This window comes from Gorilla gorilla, chromosome 3 (assembly GCF_029281585.2).
Source record: "Gorilla gorilla gorilla isolate KB3781 chromosome 3, NHGRI_mGorGor1-v2.1_pri, whole genome shotgun sequence".
NCBI classification, from domain to species: domain Eukaryota; kingdom Metazoa; phylum Chordata; class Mammalia; order Primates; family Hominidae; genus Gorilla; species Gorilla gorilla.
Window position 1 is genome coordinate 128816362 of NC_073227.2, and position 8792 is coordinate 128825153.

Below are 8792 nucleotides of genomic sequence, written 5' to 3' on the forward strand. Positions count from 1 at the left end.
AAGACATGAGATGACCAGGGAGAGGAAATGGCCCAGAATTCCATGAAATGCTCAGGCATCTGTATCAGCAGTTTCATCAGAACTATTTTGGCCACCCAAATGATTCTCTTTGAGTTTCACTTCCGGTATCATTTTCATTCAAGGATCCAGGCAAATGTGAAGTCCCAGAGCACTCACAGAAGCATGCAGTAGCTGAGGATTATTAATAATCATTACAGTGCACTAAATCAGTAACGACACTGAATCAGGCCGTCGTGCAACACACCCTTTTGTGTTTATTAATGGTCATGACAGTTGCTTAATTGGGATAGTAGTTCTGTTTAATTGGGACATATTTAGTGCTACTCAGGCCAGGTATCTTCCTCTTGCTCCTGCCGGGTCTGTTTGTTCTTCATAAGTTTCTCAGTATTTCTGTGGAATGTGCCTGATGCCAGCTGGTCTCCTAAGCCTTCCCACGCTGGGAAGTCTTCTGGGCTGTGGCTTCTGCCTGAGACATTATCGTCGGCGTTAGATTAACAAGCCATGACTTACAAGTCCTTTGCTTAAAAATGAGTATGTCAGGCTGAGTGTGGTGGCTCATGCCTATAATTCCAGTGTTATGGGATTCCAAGGCAAGGGAATTGCTTGAGGCCAGGAGTTCGAGACTAGCTTGGGCAACATAGTAAGACGCCATCTCTGTAAAAAAATAAAATAAAAAAATTAGCCAGGCATGGTGACATGTGCCTGTAGTCTTACCTGCTCGGGAGGCTGAGGTGGGAGGATCACTTGAACCTAGGAGGTCAAGACTACAGTGAGCTAGAATCATGTGACTGCACTCCAGCCTGGATGACAGAGTGAGACCCTGTCTCAAAAATAAATAAATAAATAAAATGAGTGTGTCATGTGCATGTTTAATGCTGACTCTAGCATATAATGGATACTTATAAATCAATAATTATGCAACGTTATCTTCATTAGTATGGAGAAAGGAATCTTTTCTCAAACCCTCTCCATCCATTGCCGCTACTGTTAATCTTGGGTTCTGTCTCATTTCTCACCTCATTGCTCCATTTTTATAGCCAGCTCACCTTTCTGACCCAGGCTTTGGATTTTCCCACAGCTCAGCATATAGCTCAGACTCTCTATAAATACGTACCTCCCTCCTTAGCTCCTTCCAAAAACTGACCTTCTGCCCTCCTTGTTGTCTGGGCTCCATGTCCGTTCGTGACCCATTATATGTTAAGTTCCCACAGACACTGATGTAAACACAGACCTCTTTTTCACTGATGTCTCCTGATCACTCTTTTCATCACACGGTGCCCTTCTGCCCGTCAGACTGTATCATGGCAGGATGATTCCACTTGCGTTGTAAGTTCCTACAATCTTATGAGAGTCATTAGTTAAAAAATGATATTGTAAAAGTAATGCTGATGTTATAGACAGCCAAACAACAGCATAGAGTTTGTAAACAAGTTTTCTGAAAGCTTATAGTACATCAGACATTCATGATTTGGAGAAGGAGGCCATGAATTCAACAACCTGACCACACTCAACAACCATAGGAATTCTTACAAAAGCCTGATTTCCTTTCAAAATAATCTGCTTCAAAAAAAAAAAAAACTTAATTATTTATTTTGCTTCATTCAATAGGACTCAAATTATGTTTGTTTTTTAAAATAAGTTTGACTTATTTTCATATTAAATTGCTTGATCATTTCTTTTAAGTTAGTGAGGACTTTCTGTGCTTTGAAGTAGTTTTTGGCTTTTTTGTTTTCCTTTAGGGTATGACAAACTATTACATTGTCTGGAGAATTGGGGACTGGATCAGAGAGGCAGAACAAGTGGAGCTCAGGGACATGATTTCTAAATAACGATTCTCATGTGAATGCTCCTACAATATTTCCCTTTTACTCATGTTTTTGTGTTGGTGTTTTTGTTGTGGTCTGGACTGGGGCAAAAAATGAAATAGTAGATCCAGATGTGAAATACGTCTTTTGAAACTGATGTAGGGGTGTGTGTGGTGTGTGTGTGTGTGTGTAAAATCAAAGGGTACTTCTTTAGTTAAAAGCTCTGAGATAAGAAAAGAAAAGGTGAGGTGGAGGGAAAATATTTCACTACTGAACCCCATCCTTATGGATCTAACCGTCAAACAGCTTCTTTCTGAAAGTACATCTTCTCTATTACACAAATGATGACTTTGGCAGGTTTTCAGTTTTAAGATATTACATTGCAGATCTTAATTTCTCTGGTTTAAGAGAGAGTGTGTCACCATCCCCTGAAAGCAAGAACTTTGGAGTCAACAGATCTGAGCTCAGACCTGACATTAGCTATTGATCTTGAACAAGTCACTTTCCTTCCTGACTTTCAGTTTCTCCATAAAGCAGAAACAACAAAACCTACTTCCAGGGTAATTATGAGTATTCAATGAGACTATGTACATAGCACAGAGTGTGGGCCCTCTTGGAATGTTCCATGCCGTGTAAGTAGGTGAAAAGTGTCCTCTAGCCCATGCTGTGCCTAGAGAGCACCCAAAAGGCTGACTTGGCTACTGTCTCTGCCCTAGTGTGCAGTGGTCCCTGCTGCTGGGGAGGCTGCTGACCCTAGGCCAGACTTTATTGCAGCTTCCAGATTTAGCAGGACTTATTACTAAATACCTCAACACCAAATCATCTATATCCTTATATAATACCCTGTATTCCATGGATATTTAACTTTTTAACATGTCAACTGACTGACTTGACCTAGTTGAGCAAGGTAGGCAGCCAATGCATAGTCTTCTACTAGACTGTAATCTCCATGGTGGCAGGCATTGCATGTGTTTTGCTCACTCCTGTATCTCCAGAACCTAGCACAGTTCCCCAAACCTGGTAGTGAGTCAATAAATATTTTGTTGAATGACTTAATTACCAAGTCCAGCCACAACCTAAGAAGATGGCTTGACTTGATGTTTTAAGGAGTTGCACTATGAAAGAATGGGGAGTTCTCTGGAAAATTCACTTCCCCATTCTTTAACAGGATTCAAGAATAAGTCTCTTTTTTAAATTTTTTTTATTTTTATATATATATATTTTTCATTATACTTTAAATTCTAGAGTACATGTGCACAACGTGCAGGTTTGTTACATATGTGTACATGTGCCATGTTGGTGTGCTGCAACCATTAACTCGTCATTTACATTAGGTATATCTCCTAATGCTATCCCTCCCCCCTCCCCCCACCCCACAACAGGCCCCAGTGTGTGATGATCCCCGTCCTGTGTCCAAGTGTTCTCATTGTTCAATTCCCACCTATGAGTGAGAACATGCAGTGTTGGCTTTACTGCTCCCAATATGACTGTTGCATTTTTTCCACCTAATGTAATTGGGTAGAACGGGGTTTCTATTTTCATTTTGAGGCAAGATACAGATTGCAACCTCATTAAATTTGTACCTTTCTTGCAAACCCAAACATCACTTCTTACTGCCTCCTGTTTACTAAGGATAAGAACAGTACAAGCAGACTTCAGATGAAACAAACTCTACAGTAGTCACCATCAGAGAACATTTAGTGAAATACTTAGCATGAAGGGATCAATAGTGAGGAACACTGGGGACTCTTGGAACTTTTCTATGCTGCACAAGAGAACCACATCAGAGGGCACTGGCAAGAACTGATATGTTAAAAAATAGTTCCCTATCAGCCAGGATGGGTGTAACTGAGTCAGAGGCCAGAAAAGCCGGAGGAAAAGGAAGGAAGCAGGGTGTGTTAGCCACATGACTAAAGTGATAGGGCATATGGTTCTTAAGCAGGAAAAGACGCGTAGGCTGGACAAAAATGTAAACATTGGTGGCGTGTGGAGTATTCAGGAGGGCTGGAAATAAAAAGCTTTGTGAGTCTGCTGAAAAGAAAGTGTGGCTTTGATGTGGAGCACATTTTCAACTGTAGCAGGGTTGCCATCTCTTGTGGTTGCCAAAATAATACTTAAACGAAAAATAAGAGGTTGTTCTTTGCTTAGGGGTGGCCTGTAGGAGGAAGAATCACAAGCATTTTCAAGTTGAAGAAGGCACCATTAAGGCACTTCAATGGAACCAATAAGTCCAGTCAGTAGCCACCAAATGCTGCCAGGCCATTTCAGCAACTACCAGATCTCCAGTCTGATGACTGGTAGCCTCTGCAGCAGCAGATGCAGTTGAAGAGTCTGGGAGATGCCACTGTCCAGTTGAAACAAGGACTGCTGGGTGGACTTCCTTAAGCCACCCTTCCTTATCCTCAACCTGGATCTCATACTGGGTCTTCAAGCCTCAGAGGAAGGATGGATAGTCAGCCCTCTTAGAGCCAATTATCCCTTGGGGGAATGTGGGAAGAAGCATGATTCTGCAGTTAGAAAGTACCTTGGCCAGTGGGAAGTTCTTTTAGGGCTCACTTCACATCTGCCTGAGCAGAAACACAGTCAGCCCTCCATCAGCCCTCCCAGTCCCTGGATCTGCATCTGGATTCAACCAACTGTGGATTTAAAATATTTGGGGGAATAAAAGCAATAAAAATTAACAATACACCAATAAAAAGTAATAGAAATAAAAAACAATACAGTATAACAACTATTTATGGAACATTTGTATTGTATTAGGTATATAAGTAATCTAGAGACGATTTAAAGTATACAGGAGGAGGTATGTGCAAATACTATGTCATTTTATATGAGGTACTTGAGCATCTGCAGTTTTGAGTATTGGCAGGAGGTCCTGGAACCAATCCCCTACCAATACCAAGGGATACTGTATGTTCAGGCCATATGAACAAGGGAAGAAAACCCAGCAGTGGGATTCACGGAGCATGATTGTTACTGCAGCTCACTTACTAACTAGCTTTGTGACCTTGGACCAGTCATTAGACCCTCCTGCACCGCAGCCTCTACACTCAGAGGGTAGAACCAGATAATCATCCAGACCCTTTCATTTCAGAACACCATGGTTCTGTGATTTACAGGAAGATCATAAGCTAGGTTCCATTCTTGCTTCTCTGTATAAACTTGGGCAAGTTTTTATTCCACCCTGTCCCTCAGCTTTCCCATATGTAAAACTGAGTTACTCATACTAATTTTACAATATTTTGAAAACTCCCAGATGAAAGATATTAGGCAAATGCTGGTTATCATCAAAGCCTTAAAGGCAATTTTAATAACTTAACTTTTCAATATTTCATTGGAGATTAGATATGAATCCCTGGTAATTTTCTTTTTTTAATTATACTTTAAGTTTTAGGGTACATGTGCACAATGTGCAGGTTTGTTACATATGTATACATGTACCATGTTGGTGTGCTGCACCCATTAACTCGTCATTTAACATTAGATATATCTCCTAATGCTATCCCTCCCCCCTCCTCCCACCCCACAACAGGCCCCGGTGTGTGATGTTCCCCTTCCTGTGTCCATGTGTTCTCATTGTTCAATTCCCACCTATGAGTGAGAACATGTGGTGTTTGGTTTTTTTGTCCTTGCAATAGTTTGCTGAGAATGATGGTTTCCAGCTTCATCCATGTCCCTACAAAGGACATGAACTCATCCTTTTTTATGGCTGCATAGTATTCCATGGTCTATATGTGCCACATTTTCTTAATCCAGTCTATCATTGTTGGACATTTGGCTTGGTTCCAAGTCTTTGCTATTGTGAATACTGCCGCAATAAACATACGTGTGCATGTGTCTTTATAGCAGCATGATTTATAATCCTTTGGGTATATACCCAGTAATTGGATGGCTGGGTCAAATGGTATTTCTAGTTCTAGATCCCTGAGGAATCGCCACACTGACTTCCACAATGGTTGAACTAGTTTACAGTCCCACCAACAGTGTCAAAGTGTTCCTATTTCTCCACATCCTCTCCAGCACCTGTTGTTTCCTGACTTTTTAATGATCGCCATTCTAACTGGTGTGAGATGGTATCTCATTGTGGTTTTGATTTGCATTTCTGTGATGGCCAGTGATGATGAGCATTTTTTCATGTGTCTTTTGGCTGCATAAATGTCTTCTTTTGAGAAGTGTCTGTTCATATCCTTCACCCATTTGTTGATGGGGTTGTTCGTTTTTTTCTTGTAAATTTGTTTGAGTTCTTTGTAGATTCTGGATATTAGCCCTTTGTCAGATGAGTAGGTTGTGAAAATTTTCTCCCATTTTGTAGGTTGCCTGTTCACTCTGATGGTAGTTTCTTTTGCTGTGCAGAAGCTCTTTAGTTTAATTAGATCCCAGTTGTCAATTTTGGCTTTTGTTGCCATTGCTTTTGGTGTTTTAGACATGAAGTCCTTGCCCATGCCTATGTCCAGAATGGTATTGCCTAGGTTTTCTTCTAGGGTTTTTATTGTTTTAGGTCTAACTTAAGTCTTTAATTCATATTGAATTAATTTTTGTATAAGGTGTAAGAAAGGGATCCAGTTTCAGCTTTCTCCATATGTCTAGCCAGTTTTCCCAGCACCATTTATTAAATAGGGAATCCTTTCCCCATTGCTCGTCTTTGTCAGGTTTGTCAAAGATCAGATAGTTGTAGATATGCAGCATTATTTCTGAGGGCTCTGTTCTGTTCCATTGGTCTACATCTCTGTTTTGGTACTAGTACCATGCTGTTTTGTTTACTGTAGCCTTGCAGTATAGTTTGAAGTCAGGTAGCGTGATGACTCCAGCTTTGTTCTTTTGGCTTAGGATTGACTTGGCAATGTAGGCCCTTTTTTGGTCCCATATGAACTTTAAAGTAGTTTGCCATTGGTAGCTTGAAGGGGATGGCATTGAATCTGTAAATTACCTTGGGCAGTGTGGTCATTTTCATGATATTGATTCTTCCTACCCATGAGCATGGAATGTTCTCCCATTTGTTTGTATCCTCTTTTATTTCATTAAGCAGTGGTTTGTAGTTGTCCTTGAAGAGGTCCTTCACATCCCTTGCAAGTTGGATTCCTAGGTATTTTATTCTCTTTGAAGCAATTATGAATGGGAGTTCCCTCATGATTTGGCTCTCTGTTTGTCTGTTATTGGTGTATAAGAATGCTTGTGATTTTTGTACATTGATTTTGTATCCTGAGACTTTGCTGAAGTTGCTTATCAGCTTAAGGAGATTTTGGCCTGAGATGATTGGGTTTTCTAGATATACAATCATGTCATCTGCAAACAGGGACAATTTGACTTCCTCTTTTCCTAATTGAATATGCTTTATTTCCTTCTCTTGCCTGATTGCCCTGTCCAGAACTTCCAACACTATGTTGAATAGGAGTGGTGAGAGAGGACATCCCTGTCTTGTGCCAGTTTTCAAAGGGAATGCTTCCAGTTTTTGCCCATTCAGTATGATATTGGCTGTGGGTTTGTCATAGATAGCTCTTATTATTTTGAGATACATCCCATCAATACCTAATTTATTGAGAGTTTTTAGGGTGAAGGGTTGTTGAATTTTGTCAAAGGCCTTTTCTGCATCTATTGAGATAATCATGTGGTTTTTGTCATTGGTTCTGTTTATATGCTGGATTACATTTATTGATTTTTGTATGTTGAACCAGCCTTGCATCCCAGGGATGAAGCCCACTTGATCATGGTGGATAAGCTTTTTGATGTGCTGCTGGATTCAGTTTGCCAGTATTTTATTGAGGATTTTTGCATTAATGTTCATCAGAGATATTGGTCTAAAATTCTCTTTTTTGGTTGTGTCTCTGTCTGGCTTTGGTATCAGTATGATGCTGGCCTCATAAAATGAGTTAGGGAGGAGTCCCTCTTTTTCTATTTATTGGAATAGTTTCAGAAGGAATGGTACCAGCTCCTGCTTGTACCTCTGGTAGAATTCGGATGTGAATTCATCTGGTCCTGGACTTTTTTGTTTGGTAAAAAAAGTCATTGCCTCAATTTCAGAGCCTCTTACTGGTCTATTCAGAGATTCAACTTCTTCCTGGTTTAGTCTTGGGAGGGTATATGTGTCGAGGAATTTATCCATTTCTTCTAGATTTTCTAGTTTATTTGCATAGAGGTGTTTATAGTATTCTCTGATGGTAGTTTGTATTTCTGTGGGATCAGTGGTGATATCCCCTTTATCATTTTTTATTGTGTCCATTTGATTCTTCTCTCTTTTCTTCTTTATTAGTCTCGCTAGTGGTCTATCAATTTTGTTGATCTTTTCAAAAAACCAGCTCCTGGATTCATTGATTTTTTGAAGGGTTTTTTTGTGTCTCTATTTCCTTCAGTTCTGCTCTGATCTTCGTTATTTCTTGCCTTCTGCTAGCTTTTGAATGTGTTTGCTCTTGCTTTTCTAGTTCTTTTAATTGTGATGTTAGGGTGTCAATTTTAGATCTTTCCTGCTTTCTCTTGTGGGCATTTAGTGCTATAAATTTCCCTCTACACACTGCTTTGAATGTGTCCCAGAGATTCTGGTATGTTGTGTCTTTGTTCTCATTGGTTTCAAAGAACATCTTTATTTCTGTCTTCATTTCGTTATGTACCCAGTAGTCGTTCAGGAGCAGGTGGTTCAGTTTCCATGTAGTTGAGCGGTTTTGAGTGAGTTTCTTAATGCTGAGTTTTAGTTTGCACTGCGGTCTGAGAGACAGTTTGTTATAATTTCTGTTCTTTTACATTTGCTGAGGAGAGCTTTACTTCCAACTATGTGGTCAATTTTGGAATAAGTGCAATGTGGTGCTGAGAAGAATGTATATTCTGTTGATTTGGGGTGGAGAGTTGTGTAGATGTCTATTAGGTCTGCTTGGTGCAGAGCTGAGTTCAATTCCTGGATATCCTTGTTAACTTTCTGTCTCATTGATCTGTCTAATGTTGACAGTGGGGTGTTAAAGTCTCCCATTATTATTACGT

At 40.1% G+C, this 8792-nt stretch overlaps 1 long non-coding RNA gene across 1 annotated transcript; it reads right to left on the reverse strand.

The window, feature by feature from the left end:
- Positions 1 to 293: 293 nt before the first annotated feature.
- Positions 294 to 4577, reverse strand: LOC134758258 (uncharacterized). Its single transcript, XR_010133240.1, has 3 exons — positions 4351 to 4577; positions 1253 to 1362; positions 294 to 675 (listed from the first exon to the last, which is right to left on the reverse strand). It is a non-coding gene; the product is annotated as an uncharacterized lncRNA (long non-coding RNA).
- Between the last annotated feature and the right edge of the window lie 4215 nt (positions 4578 to 8792).